This window comes from Cucumis melo, chromosome 3 (assembly GCF_025177605.1).
Source record: "Cucumis melo cultivar AY chromosome 3, USDA_Cmelo_AY_1.0, whole genome shotgun sequence".
NCBI lineage: Eukaryota > Viridiplantae > Streptophyta > Magnoliopsida > Cucurbitales > Cucurbitaceae > Cucumis > Cucumis melo.
Window position 1 is genome coordinate 8,072,298 of NC_066859.1, and position 15,929 is coordinate 8,088,226.

The following is a 15,929-nucleotide window of genomic DNA, read 5'->3' on the forward strand; positions in this document are numbered from 1 at the left end:
AAAAAATTGGTTAGGCCTCGAAGACTCGACCAAAGAGAGAAAAGATAAAAAATATTGGTCGACTTTTAAAGAGAGAAAAAATAAAATAGCAATATTTTGATAAATAGTCTGTAAACTACAATATTTCAATAATAAGTTTAAAAAAGGAAATTATAAACAATATAACATTTCAAAAAAAATTATCAAAAATCAATTGTAATAAATTTTATCTCTTAATCGTTTTATCTTAAATAGTTTTTAAATTTTTTCTATTTTTGAAAAAATGCCATTAAAAGAGATAATTTACATTAACAAAACCAAACAAATATTGACGGTCTGTGGGACTAAAAATCAAAACCTTAAAGCTATTATTGTTTTTTTTTATAAATTCTAGATTTGCCCTTTGTTATTTTCGAATATTGCAAGACTATTATTAGCTTTACTTCTTCTTTTTACTTTGCAATTTTTTCTTCTCTTCTCATGTTATTATTGATCCTTTTTCATATTCTTATTTCTTATTGTTCGCGATATTTCTCCATTTCCTCTTTTAGAATTTCTTCTTTCTTCATCTCTTTATTTTTTTTCTTCTTCTTGGTATAAGATCTAAACGATCGTATACTAATATTTTTAAATGATTAATTGTCTATTTCAGCTAGATAGTATAATCAATAGATTGTTTAGATTTAGTACAAGATCGTTTATAATGAGTACCAGAATATAAAATTGTTTAGATAGGATACAATGGTACCATCATATTTTCACGCATGTATGACTGATTAATAGTAGAATATTTTTATTATTGTACGACGTAAGCTTTCTCTATTTTAAAATTGTGGAGGTCGAGGTTGAGAAGGAAAATAAATAAATAAAAAGTAAATAATGAATAAATATTCGAATAAGTGAGTTAAAAAAATTTAGGTATCTCTCCTTCACGCATACACATCTTTTTCACGCAAAAGACCCACGTCGCTTTGCAGACTCCCAGCCGTCATCCACCATTCACGAAACCATGAGTCTTACCTCCGTCGTCCGCATCGATCTGCTGCCACCATTTAGTTTTTCTTTACCCTCCATCCGACTTTCGAAGGTTGTTCAGCAGATCTCGCCGTTGTCATCTCATTCGGTTCATCCTCTCCGTGTTTTCGTCGCACAACGTGTCATTGTTGTTGCTGGTCCGCCGACGTCTAGAGCGCTGGTGCAGGTTTGTCGCTAGAATTTGATAACATTCGGTAGGTGCTCCAGTTTTGGGTAAGTTGATGTGTATTTGGTGAGTTTCTGGAAATATCTTCGATGCCCATTAAATTTGGCTCATTTTTATTGATACCCAATGTTATTATCACCTAAATTGATCAACCCATGATTGTTTTGAGGAAGTTGGCATGTTATTTCAACCTTAGTTTAGTCAACATCAGTCAAGATTAGCCTATTAAACTAGATTAGCTCATGTTTGAAGTTGTGAAGTTGGAAATTTGGAGTAGTGGAGTTGAAGTTGCGGAGTTGTGCAGATTCTGAAAATTTGGTGCCGTTTGGAATTTGGAATTGTGGCGAAGTTGACGTTTGGAATGTGGATTTTGCATATTTTATCGTTCGTAAGCTAGGTATCCAAGTTATTAAATTTTAGGTTAAACACTTGTTTGGAGTCGATTACCGTAAAAAAAAACATCAACATAAACTTAATGGTTGATGAACAACAAAAACCAATAAAAATAGATTTCTTGACGTTTTAAAGATGAAAAACATCACTATTACCCTATATTGATGTTCGGAGCATATCAACAAAGATTGTGTCTTGATGGACCTTTTCATATACTTGATGGATAAAAATGTCAAGGTCTCATTTCATGATGGCGAAAAACATCAAGAAAGGGTTTAAGGTGACATGTTTTGACCATCAAAAACTGATTTTCTTGATTGACAAACTTTCTTGATGTCTGCCTAATTGATGAGTTTTGGTCGACATTTCTTTTATTATTTTTGTACATAAAAAAAAAGGTCAAAATTGTAGTAGTGCTTGGATGCCTTGTCATCCTTGTTTTCTTTGTAAGTGTGGCCATAAATCATTCAATTCTAATGTTTTTAGAACATATAATATATTCAATATAGACTTTATTATACCTTTAGATTTTTATCTTCGTTGTTTGTTTTGTTTGTCATTTTTCATGTTTCAAGGAAAGCTGAAAAATTTAGAAACCAATATAAATTATTTTAATGTACATAAGTTTTTTACACATGCATGTATCATATATTAATATATATACTTTTCTCGAAGAGGCACATGATCGTCTTGTTTGTATGATAGTATATGAGATATATCATATAATATATACAACATAAGTTGTACCTTGTATCATATGTACTGTATGTTTTTAAGGTTATTAAAATTATCAAAATATGTGTTGTTACCTCATTAGTCTCTTCATCTACAAACAGTCTTTGCGTCTTCACAAATGACCTCCTGAATAGTTTTTCGATAGTTTATAGTAGATTAGTTATATATATATATATATATATATATATATATATATATATATTCCATTTTCATATATTTAATAAACATCAGTATGTATTGGTTTATATGAAGATACCTCATCCATTAATTCTTTCTTCAAGCTCACTCCATCGTTCCCCAATAGCATCTACTTCAGGATTCTCCCCGTAGATGTATACAATTAATGCTGAATTTCAAGAAAAATAAATAATTTAACGAAATTAAACTGAGGAAGTCTTTTATTAGGAGATGTACCTAAAGGAATATATGTATGGAACTATTTGTGTCTCAAATGTTTCCAAATCATCTTCTACTTGAATCTCGTCCTTGGGTAGTATGACTCTCAATGATATAAATTCATTTGTCACATCTCCTAACAGCCAGCCAGTCGAAGAAGTCGGTAGAATTGTTTTTTCTTTTTTTTTTTCAAATTCTTCTTTTTTCCTTATTTGTGTTGTGGGATTTGTTTGTCTATCACACTTTAAATGTTTGAAGGAGTTGAGTTGAGTTGGTATATTATACCAACTCACCCAAACTCTTCATTCTTCTAATGTTTTTAATGGGTTCACTCATTAACTACCATTGACAATTATATTGCCACACTTCAAGAACCAACTTTAGAGACTACTTTCACATGTTCAACTTTGATGATTGATTTCGGGCTCCAGCAACCACCTCTGACAAACAACACTCTTCAACAACATCACCTCTGTGTGACCAACTTCGACGATCAATTTTGGACTTTGGTAACTATTTCCAATAATATTGACGAAAATCAACTTCGATGACCAACTTTGCAATACGAATTTCAAGCTCCAACAACAAACTCTTGTGACCAACTCCAAGATCACCTTTGTGCTACCAACTTCTGTCTTTGACAACCACCTACAACTAGCTACAAACTTTGGTGAAAATCACCTTTGTTAACAACCAACTTAACTTCGGGCTCCAACAAGTACCTCTACAATAAAGTTCAACTAAAATTAATTTTTAATAATAAACTTCAATAACAAGTGACAACCACCTCTAACAATCAATACCGACATTTATCTTAGGCGACCAAGAAAGACAAAAACCAGCTTTATCGATCAACTTCAACAACAATCACATATGGCAGCCAACTTTGACAATTGTCTTGAACAACTAACTCCAACCACCAACTTTATTGTTCATTTTCAATGATTAACTTGACTTATATACTATATATATAAAAATGAACTTGACGAACATAAGTGCATTTAAATACAAACTTGAAATGATTGGTGTTTAAATGATTAATAGTCGTTTAAGGATGATCAAGTCATTCTTATAGATTTATTTGTCACAAGCATCAATCAATTGCTTCTTAGCACCGGTGCAACCAATGAAGATGTACTATTTGTACTTGCTATATAGGACTAACATACTTAACTATTTAAAAGAATATTTTTTTTTGTATGCATAGAATTGGTTTTTTGTTGACCACACTATTATATTTTTAGTTAATTGCATTCACATATCAAATGTGTTGAGGATTTGAAAAAATATGTATTGCATGGTAGAACAAAAATAAAGCAAAAACAAACAAAAATAACAAATAACAACAAAAAAAATCATAAAATAGAGAATTTTTTAGAACATTTTCTAGCCATAGTGAGTGAAAAAAATGAATATATGCTCTTTGATGATTCTCCAAATTTGGAGGAATTGAATGCGGAATTGTTTTAAAAAATATAGTGGCATTTCATTGATTGATAATATGATAGAAGAAATTCGATTAAAATAAATCACGAGAGAGGAAAAATACACAGCAACAATAGGAAGAAAGAAGAAAAATAAAAAGTTGAAATTCATAAAAAAATTAAGAACAAAAAGTTTTGAATTTTCTTTCGTTATACATTTTATTTATCTATGTTGTGCAAGAAATGTAGCGTATTGTTGTTTATTACGAAAAAGAAAGGAAAAAAAAAGAAAAACATAAAAAAACAAAATAATAAAAATGCAATCCATATTTTATTCAAGTAAAGTGCGAAGAATATTTTATTGATATCTTTTAATCTATATTTTACATGAGAAGTATGAGAATATATATAAATTTATATTGCAATTAGGATTAATTACATCATTTTCCTTATTTACTTGTATTGGTTTGTATATTTATCTTCTCATGTAAAATATATATTAAAAGATATCAATAAAATATTCTTCACATGGTATCATTTAACCTAGCTTCCCTCCTGACGGCGTTAACCCTGTACGAGATCTGTACCCGTGGCTGTTGACCAAGACTATACCAGATCCCGTCGACCAATCTTGCATCAGACATCGTCGGCTAGTCCTCTCTCAAATATATCATACACCATCGGCTAGTCTTCTCCTAGATCCATTCGCCATGGTCTGGCCAAATTTGTTCGACTTGCTCAAATATGCCCCCTTCGACCTACACATGTACTCACTCCGGCCAAGCTTCTCCAATTCGCTTATATCTAAATGTCAAAAGCTCAGTTCCTCACATCCTCAGATCGTATATGTACCAATTTCAGCCAAACTTCTTAGATTCGTTTAGATTTAATAGTATCCCTTATTGCTTCTTTGATTTGGCTTCCTGATATCTTTCGATCCACTCTAGCTCAGTCCCACCTATTCAGCCGTTTCGTGGTTTCCTTAGATCCATAGAACCTCTTTGTTCCAATTTAGGTTTGTTCTTCGGAGTAATCAGAATTAAGTCCTAAATCAATAAGACAACTCTAGCCTTAATGGAGAAATAGTATATTATTTGTCCTATTCACACAATTCTTGATGGGACTAATTATCTCACTTGGGCAAATCTAATGAAAAACTTTCTAATTGGACAAAAACTATGACGTATTGTTATTGGTGATATTATAAAATCAACCAAATAATACAAGGAGGATGATAGTAAATTTTATTGAACGTCTCGAAGAATGGGACAGTAAAAATAACAAGATTATCACCTAGCTTGGAAACACATCCTTCGATAATGCTATGAGATGTTTGTCTACACGCTTTAAATCTAGTAGTTATTCAACCTATCTGGACTCAGCCCAATCAAGACAAATTAATATAGATCATCTTTGCCTTATTAAGTTTTTTATGGATTACGTCCAGGTTAGGGTTGCCTTACTACATTGTGGCCTCTTTGCCCTAATTGAATACAACTATCTAAGAGATTTCATTTGAGGAAAAACGTCTTGGCACCATTCTCACCAAACAATTAAATGTTTTTGCAAGCACTTATCCACCGAATGAAACAACCATATTTTGTACAAACTATAAGCTTCTATTCATAAGTTTATTGATTGTCCTAAAATAGTTTGAAGGTACTACCATAAGTGTGGTCATATTTTAGATAATTGTCCCATACGGCCATCTTCCTTCAGGTTATCTTATAAAAGCAAGGAACTTTAATGAACCTAGTATCTCCTCTGTTGTTGCTGCTACTACCTTAGATGATTCATCCTTCCCAATCTTGAGATTAGTTAATTTCATCTTCTTCCTCTGCTCTTGCCGTCTTACAAGGTAATTGATGGCTTCTTAATTCTACCTGTTGCAACCATATGACATCTGATTGTTCTTTTATGACTATTTCTAGTCCTGCAAAATCTTTACCTCCAATTTATGTTGCTAATGACAATTGTATGAACATCTCTCATATTGGTCAATTGTGTGATCTTGGCCTAACTATTTCTTTTTCTCTCAATAATTGTGAGTTTAAGATCCATAAACGGGATAGACGATTGGTACGGGTCGTAAAGTGGAAAGATTATTTGAGCTCATATCACTCCAGCTTCCTTCTCCTTCATATATCTGTGCTCCTGTCATTGACTCTAATACATATCAGTGACATCTTTGTCTTGGTCATGCGTCTTCTGAAAAACTTTGTCATTTAATTTTCCTTAACAATTTGAATAACATTACTAAGTTTGTTCTTTTTAATTGCTTAAATTGTATACTCGCTAAACAACATGCTTTATTTTTTTTCTCACTCCACTTCTATATATGATAAACCATTTGATTTAATTCATTCTAACATTTGGGGTCCTGCCTCTACTACTACTATTCATGGTTATTACTATTATGTTCTGTTTAATGATAATAACTCTCGTTTTATATGGATATACTTTCTTAAACATCGCTTTGAATTATCTCGAATTTATAATGAGTTTGCTAACATTGATCCACACCCAATTCTCGCATCCAGTCAAAACCCTCAACACGGATAAATCAACGTAGTCTTAAGCGTGCATCTTTTCAAGAGCCTGCAGTTCATCTTTTCAAGAACCTGCAGTTCATCTTTTCAAGGGTTAGTACTGGCCTCTTGATAAGAGGTAGGTTCAACAAGGAAAACAATAGTGGAAAAATAGTGATATTCTTGGAGATGAATTAGAGGTTCCCTTACTGGAGTAGAATGACGAAGAGTAGTATCTAAAGTAGGCTTAGGAACATCATTGGAGACAGACAACTGGTTCGGGTTTGTAGGAGCATGTGCAAATTGAGTAAGCTCAAATGTATGAGTAAAGAAAATATGAGGACTTAAGAAGAGGTGTGGAATGAGGACAAACGAGATAACATAGTATGTTCCTAAAAGTTGACATGACAATATATATGAAGTTTGTTGGAAAGAGGTTCTCAATAACGAAAACCTTTATGTTTTGTGCCATAGCCAATAAAGCAACGGAGACGGGCACATGGTTCTAGTTTAATGTGTTTTTTAGGATGAGAAGAACAAAGCATGCACAACAAAAAACTTTAAGGTTAGAGTAGTTGGGAGGAGTTCCATGTAGTCTTTTGAATGGAGAGATGTTTCGAAGAATATAAGAAGGAAGATCGTTAATAGTATAGACAGATGGATGTAAGAGTAGTCTCGCCCTAAAATTTCTCAAGACATGAGGCAAAAAGAAGTAGGACACGAACCGAGTCAAGAATGTGGCATTGAATGAGAGTAGCCTTACTGGGAGAGAAGAAAGAAGGGTGAAGTCTTTATGCTCCAAGGCATTATTAGTGTAGATGGTTTTGACAGGATGAGAGAATTGAGTGTGGATTATGTTAGTAAACTCAATATAAATGCGAGATAATTCAAAGCAATGTTTAAGAAAATAAATCCATGTAAAACGAGAGTAATCATTAATGAACATAACTTTAGCAATAATCGTGGACAATAGTAGTAGGAGCAGGACCCAAATATCATAATGAATCAAATCAAATGGTTTATCTAGAAGTGGTGTGAGAAAAAGATAAAACAGGTTGTTTAGCGAATTTGCAATTTAAGTAATTAAAAGGAACAAACTTAGTAACGTTATTCAAATTATTAACGAAAATTAAATGACATCCTTTCAGAAGAAGCATGACCTAGACGAAGATACCACTGATATGTATTAGAGTCGATGACAGGAGCAAAGATAGATGAATGAGAAGGAAGCTGGAGTGATATGAGCTCAAATAATCTTCCCACTTTGCAACCATCTGTGGATCCTGAACTAACAATCATTGGGAGAAAAAGAAATAGTTAAGCCAAGATCACACAATTAACCAACAAACATAAGATTAAAGATTAAGTTTTGGATATAGTAAGTAGATTAAAGGTTAAGTTTGGGATATAGTAAGTATGGAGAAGACTCAGACCAGGAGTATTGATGGTGCCAATATGAGAAATGTTCATACAATTGCCATCAACATCATAAATTGGAGGAAAAGATTTTGCAAAACTAGAAGTAGTCATAAGAGAAAAATCAGATGTCATATGGTTGCAATAGCTAGAGTCAGGAAGCCATCGATTACCTGGTGATATGGCAAGAGTAGAGGTAGATGATGAAATTAACTAATTTAATAAGCTTTGAAGATCACTTATCTGAAGATTGGGGGAAGAATCATCTGGGGAAGTACTAGCAACAATAGAGGAGGCACTGTGTTTATTAAAGTTCCTTGCTTTTGTAGGATAGCCTGGAGGTCGAGGTGGTTGTGTGGGACAATTATTCAGAATATGACCATGATTATGGCAGTACTTAGGGAATCAATAAATTTATGACAAGAGAGCTTATAGTTTTTACAAAATGTGGTTGTCACTCTATTGGGTGGATAAGTGCTTGTAAGAACATTTGATTATTTGAAGGGAATGATGCCAAGACATTTTTCCTCAAATAAAATATCTTGGATAGATGTATCAAATGAGGGCAAGGGGTTGCAATGTAGTAAGACAACCATAACAGATTCATAGTCTGGACATAATCTCATAAGGAGCTTAGTAATGCAAAGATTTGATCTGTACTAATTTTGGCTTGATCGAGTCGAGTCCAGATAGGTTGAAGAACTGCTAGATATTCATAAACAGACTGACCAACATATTGATTGAGATTGATAGGGTACTTTACAATTGATAGTAATGAGTACTCCGATAGATTTAAAACATGTAATAAAAAATTCCATAATTTTTTAGCATTATCGAAGGGATAGATGTGTTACCAAGTCTGAGTTTTACTGTCCCATTCTTCGAGACATTCAATAAATTTAGAAAGCTTTTCATTTGATTTGTCCGCGTGAGATAATTAGTCCCATTAAGGACTGTGTTAATAAGACAAACAATATGGTTTTTCTCCATTGAGGCTAGAGCTATCTTGGTGATTTAGGACTTAGCTAAATTGTAACTACCATGAAGAACAAATCTAAACGAGCAAAGAGGTACTATGGATCTGAGGAAACCACACAATGACTAATTAGAAGGGATTGAGCTAGAGTGGATCAAAGGGAATTAGAGAGTCGAATCAGAGAAGTAATAGGGGACTGTCAAATCTAAATGGATTCGAGGAGCTTGACTGAAGTTGGGACATATACGGGTCTGAAGATGTGAGGAACTAAGCGTTTGACGTTCAGATATGAGCGAATTAGAGAAGCTTGGCGGAGTGGGTACATGTGTGGGTCGAAGGGAGCAGATTTTAGCAGATCTGAGAAGTTTGGCCAGATCGTGTCGAATGGATCTGGGAAAGGACTAGCCGGTGGTGTATGACTTATTTGGGAAAAGACTGGTCGATGGGTTCTGGTACAATGCTGGTGGGCAGCGACTGGTACAAATCTGATATAGGGTTGGCGTTGTCAAGGGGGAAGCTAGGTTAAACTTTTAGGCTTTAATACCATGTGAAAAATATTTTATTGATTATCTTTTAATGTATATTTTACATGAGGAGTATGAGTCCATGTAAAGCATTTCTATTTAATAATAATGGTTATATGTGTTGTGTCTCCTCTTCATGTTCTACGGTTAGTTTCCCAAATTTGACTAATTTTAGAATGGATGAATCTTTGCTGTCTCTTCTTCATGTTTTATAGTTAGCTTTCCAAATTTGATTAATTTTAGAATGGATAAATCTTCACTTTAGTCTCTATTTCGTAAAACAAGTTGTTATTGATAATGTCTTTTTATATGTGATATTGTCTTATTCACTTAGGTAGGGATTTTGTATTTTGATACTTGGAAGGGATATACATTTTTGCCAATTCTAAGGTACTTTATATCTATCATTTATGTCCCTCTGGACTAGTTTGAATGACAGGTGAATATACTTGACCCTTGATATAGGTTCATTAAAAATTCATTTTTTTTTCAATTATTGCAACACAGATATAGGCTCTTCTGAACGTTCAAGGAAATGAGTGGAGAGAAAAAAAAAGCTAGCTTTGTTTGTGATTACTAAAGGATGAACTTGAAGGTCGGCACTAAATGAAGGTGAAGTTCTTTAGCATGTATGTATTAATCTTTTTAACCAATTATGGTCACTTGATCTTTACTTTATTCCTTAAATCTGCGGATATTTTTGTTTTTTTTTTCAAATGATTGATGAAATAAAATTCTTTGAATGATAAAGAACCACTATATTCAGTCACTCACAAACTGTCGAGGTATGCGAGAATTTGCTTGTCACTTGTTGGAAGATTCGGACAGGTGGGTTTGAATTTTGATATTGCAATTAAGCATATTTTGTCTTTGTCTTAGGTTTTCAACAATTTGGTTGTTGATTATTCAATTTTATTTGAGAAGAAGAGCATTTTGGCACCATTGTTACAGACTCAATTTGTTTGAACTTTCTCATATTCTACTATCAAGGTACCACTATTAAGGTAGTGAAAAGGTCTATTGAGTTCGAGTTTTCTGTAGGGAATTACTCAGGCAAAGATTTTTGTTCACAATTAAAACACTATAGAAGTTGAGATATTCCTTGAACTTAACCCTTACTTGTAATGTTCAATCCATATGTGTGTGCTTGTAACTCGATGACTGTGGGGGCATTTGATATATATATACTCCATGTAAAGCATTTCTATTTAATAATAGGGGTTATATGTGTTGTATCTCCTTCATGTTTTATAGTTAGCTTCTCAAATTTGACGGATGAATATCTTTACTTCTCTTCCTCATGTTTTATAGTTGGCTTTCGAAATTTGATTAATTTTAGAATGAATAATTCTTCACTTTAGTCTCTATTCTCTTCAACAAGTTATTGATTTTGTGCTACATCCTCTCCTTCCCCTTCTCTTTTTTAGAGGTTTCAAAGAAAGTTGGCTATGAAATTGTTGGAAAAAAAAAGGTTAGTATGTTTTGTATTTGAGATAATTCTGCTACATCATTCCATGCTTTCTTGTATATTGTTCTTATGCAACAACATAATTACTATAAGAAATTGGGAGTCTCCAGACGTCGTCAAGCGTCAGTATATATGCCCAAAAGCATCCGAAAAGGATCTCTCAATGTACATAGTGCCGTCGGGAAAGGAAGTTGGTAGTAGTGCGTCGATGACGGAACTCTCGAAGTGCAAACAAAAAGGCGTTGGGAATGCCTTACTCCCGACGTTGTCAAGGCCGACGATGGAGCACATCGGCAATAGGGGACTTTCGATGTCCCCTTCTTGAGTCAAGAGAAACGTGCTCCCGATGCGACGTTGCTCGAAGGTTGCCCGACGTGTTGCTCACGACGTCGGGAGAAGGGCATCAATCCTGACTCCTTTGGTGCGTTGGGAGATATTTTTAACGTATACATATTTTAAATTATATTATTCATTTTTTTATTATCAAAGTACCATTGTAATTTATATAATTAGAAACTAAATCTAAATGTCTGAACAATTACGATTGTTTAAATTGTTTTAAGCAATTACATAAAAAAGAAAAAAAAATACACTATCTTTTAATCGTCGTGGATGCTATATTTGAACAAGTCTACACCTACGATGACATAAAAGTGAATTTAGATATATATTATCGATATTTGGTTGTTTAGGAAATGTTATCAACTTGTAGCTTTCTATACGATCATTCAACTTCTTACACGATCGTTTAACTTTCTATACGATTGTTTGCCCTATCACACAATAATTTAGTTTTCTACCTTCAAACGATCGTAATACGATCGTTTAACAACTTCATACACGATCCTTTAACAAAATATTCCTTCAAACTTGATGAAAATAGAATGATAATTATTTTCAACAAATCATTCAAATTAAAACGAAATTAAAGTTGTTTATCCACAGAATTGCAAGAAACAACAATACCACCACCTTCTCAAACATCCTCTAAATGTAAACAAGATCAAAACAAGAAATCAACCGTGAAAAGCTCACGTTTCTCTCCCTAAATTGAATGAGAGAGAAGTAGAGAGAGAATCAAACCAATGTGACGCTTCCCTTGACGACAAACTAGAGAACAAGAAACCATAGAAGGGAATTGATTATAGGTTAAAGAAGGAACGATTCAACCATTGAGGAAAGAATAAAATTTGTGAAAACAAAATAAAAAAACATGAGAAGAAGAAGAGAAGAAAAGATATGGTTGATTGATGAAGGAAGTGGAACATACCTGTTGAGGGAAGGAAACCCTTGTATCTCAGTAGGATCGGAAATCCTCCCCTTGTGTTGAATTAAACTCCGAGAAATATATCCATCAAACAAACGTGGGCATTGTAAGCCCATACCCATTCCTATTTTCTTTGCCCACAAATCAAACGGCCCCTTAGATGCTATTACCAACGTGCAACATTTACATTTTAACTTCGTTTTTCGTCTATATATATATTTTTTTAGCTTACTTGTCTATTTAGAGAATAAAAAAATATTGACTTTTTTCTTTTTAACTTTGCTTTGATTGTTTATTTATTATCTTAATTCTTTATTTCAATAATTTTTACTTACCTTTTTATTACTTTTAATAACTTTTTAGGTGGGTGAAGGACTATCGCCACATGTAATGTTTAGACCAACAAACACAACAAAGTTGGAGTTAATTTGATGTTTTATATCAACCTATTTTGTAATTCATAAAGTGTATGTTTTGTTATTTACGAAATGTAAGATACTCATTATTATATAAATATTTGTTTATTTGACTTTTAATGTGTAGCAAGGTATAAAAAAAAATGGTAATGTGAGTAAATTCGAGAAGCAATAAAAGAGGCGATAATAGCTTTAAAGCTACAAAAAGTTTATGAAAGCTATAAAAAGTGTTGTAAATACGAGGCACAATTGGAATACAGAAATCGGAAAAATAAAATATTAAAATAACAAAATAATAAATAAATAAATATGAAAATTAGGAAAATTGAGATCTCCACTCTTTCCAAGTATTTTAGATTTCTCTCTAATGTTGGTGTTTTTTACAACTCCAGTGTTTGCTTGACACATGGATTAAGGGAGTGGTCTTATTAGGACACTAAATGTCTACAATAATAAGACACATTGCATGGTTAGATAATAGACATGTACATATTCATCTAATATTTATAATACTCCCCTTTTAGATGTCTATTACATATATGAAATATGCCTCGTTAAAACGTTACTAGGAAAAAACCCAATGGAAAAAAAATTCTAGTGAAGGAAAAAGAGTACATATTTCATATTTACTTACAAAAATAAAATTTACACCCCCTCACGGATACATCATTTGAGATCTCTGAGTTGTCATATTCCAATGTCGTACACCAATTTTTCAAAGGTTGGTGTAGGTAATAACTTTGTAAATAAGTCTGCTAGGTTATCCTTGGAACAAATTTGTTGTATTGGGATATCACCATTTTCTTCAAGATCATGAATGTAGAAAAGCTTTGGTGAGGTGTGCTTTGTTCTATCACCTTTAATATAACCTCAATTTATTTGAGCTATACATATCGTGTTGTCTTCATATAATGTTATTGGAAGTAGTTTACTATAAGATAAACCACATGATTCCCAAACGTGTTGAGTCATTGATCTTAACCACATACATTCTCAGCTAGCATCATGAATTGCAAGAATTTCAACATGACTTGAGGAGGTGACTGTTATGGTTTGTTTCACTGATTGCTAGGATGTAGTAGTTCCTCCACATGTGAGAATAGATAATCTATTTGAGATCTAGCTTCGTATGGATTAGATAAATATCCAGAATATGCAAAACCAACCATGTTAAAATTTGATTTATTTGAATAAAATAATCCCTTATCAATTGTTCCTCGAAGATAGTGGAGTATATGTTTACATTCCAATACCTTCTTGTTGGAGAAGAACTGTATCTAGCTAATAAATTTATTGAAAATGCAACATCTGGTCTTGTATTATTAGCAAGATACATAAGTGCACCAATTGCACTAAGATATGGTACTTTTGGACTAAGGAGTTCTTCATTATCATCTCAAGGTCGAAATATATTTTTCCTCATATCTAGTGAACAAACTTGCATTGGGATATTTAATGGACGTGCTTTATCCATATAAAATCTTTTCTAAACTTTTTCTATATAAGTTGATTGATGAATAATTATCCAATCTGCTAGATGCTTAATTTGTAAACTAAGGCAAAATTTTATCTTTCCAAGATCTTTCATCTCAAATTCTTTCTTAAGCTATTGGATTATTTTGATATCCTTCTTTTAACAAATATTCACTCTGGTGATTGTACCATTTTCGTCCTGATTGTTTCAATCCATATATTGATCTCTATAACTTTATTGAATATAGTTCCTGGAAACTTGTTTTATACATTTCAAGTATCTTAAATCCTTTTGGGACTTTCATATAAATATCATTATCAAGAGATCCATGTAAATATGTTGTGACTACATCCATAAGATGCAAGTCCAAATTTTCTTACACAGTCACACTGATTAAAAATCTTAATGTGATTGCATCCATCACCGGAGAATACGTCTCCCCATATCAATACTAAGTCTTTGTGATTTTCTTTGTGCAGCTAATCTTGCTTTATATCTTGTGATCTCATTATTTTCATTTATTTTTCTAACAAATACTCATTTATATTCCACAGGTTTGACACCTTCTGGTGTTTAGACAACTTGTCCAATAACTTGGCGTTTTGAAAGTTAATTTAATTATGCCTCAATTGCTTTTTTTTCCACAAAATCCAATATTTTCTCTGTTCACATCTTCAACATATTTTGGTTCAGGATCCTTGTTTTCAGATATAATATCAAGAGCAACATTATATGCAAAAATGTTATCAACAACTACATTAGTTCGGTTCCATCTTTTTCAATAGTGGATTAGTGGGACTTAAGGAATAAGATGTAGTCTCGGGGGTAAAACGATATTTTAACCCAATCGAGGTTATGAACAACCTGTGAAGGACTAACTTATTGATCATGGTTATATCAGATGGACAAAAATATAGCTATAGTGAGGGGAGTGCAACTACGAGACTTTAGTGGAATGACTCGTTAGTTAACGAATGCTCATTTGCTTGGTCTAAAAGGGCTTAGCCAGTTAATCTCGGATCATTGGATTCCATGATCTATAGGTTCATTAGGTTCCCTTGGTAGCTCATACAGAATTAACTTAGAACATTATGTTGGAATGATTCAAATTGTTCGAATTAGGTAAAGAGAGAGAAATTGATAAATATATGTGATATAATCGTCGATTATAGCTTTGAGAAAGAGTTTTATGTTTAAATATAATTTAAATATTAAAAATATGAATACAGATTCATATTCGAAAGCTCGAAACTGATGGAAATAGTCAAAGTTGTAAAAAGTCAAAATGTTGACTTTTGACTTTGAAAAGTCAAACTTTGACCGGCTTTATATTCAAATGTGATATAAATTTCAGAAAAATGATTGCAGATTCATGCTCAGGAGTTTGGAATTAGTCAAGACTGACAAAATGGTAAAAAGTTAAAATGTTGATTTTTGACATAAAAAGTTAAAGTTTGACTTTGACTAGAATGGTCAAATGACCATTTTGCCTCTTGACCAAAGTTAGTGGGAAAATCCAACATTTTGTTAAATAATCCCACTAACTCTTAGTGGGCTAAGTGGAAGCTCATGGTGATAACTCCAAGCCCACTAAGAGAAAATAGAATGGAGAATAAATCCACTAATGGTTAGTGGACTGTGAGATGTTGGGCTTTCGTGATTAAGTTATGTGCAAAATTTGCATGTAATTTGCTTATAAAATGATGGTCTTTTCAAAATGTCAAAAACTTTT

General features: G+C 32.7%; 1 long non-coding RNA gene across 7 annotated transcripts; it reads left to right on the top strand.

Annotated features, from left to right (window-relative positions):
* Window positions 1–870: 870 nt before the first annotated feature.
* Window positions 871–11,708, top strand: LOC103504085 (uncharacterized). Of its 7 annotated transcripts, none has more exons than XR_001764771.2 (3): window positions 884–10,562; window positions 11,000–11,043; window positions 11,134–11,708. It is a non-coding gene; the product is annotated as an uncharacterized LOC103504085 (long non-coding RNA). The 7 variants fall into 7 exon arrangements; XR_001764775.2 differs by having other exon boundaries at window positions 11,151–11,643; XR_007819791.1 differs by having other exon boundaries at window positions 884–9,962; window positions 10,080–11,043; window positions 11,134–11,643.
* The last annotated feature ends 4,221 nt before the right edge of the window (window positions 11,709–15,929 follow it).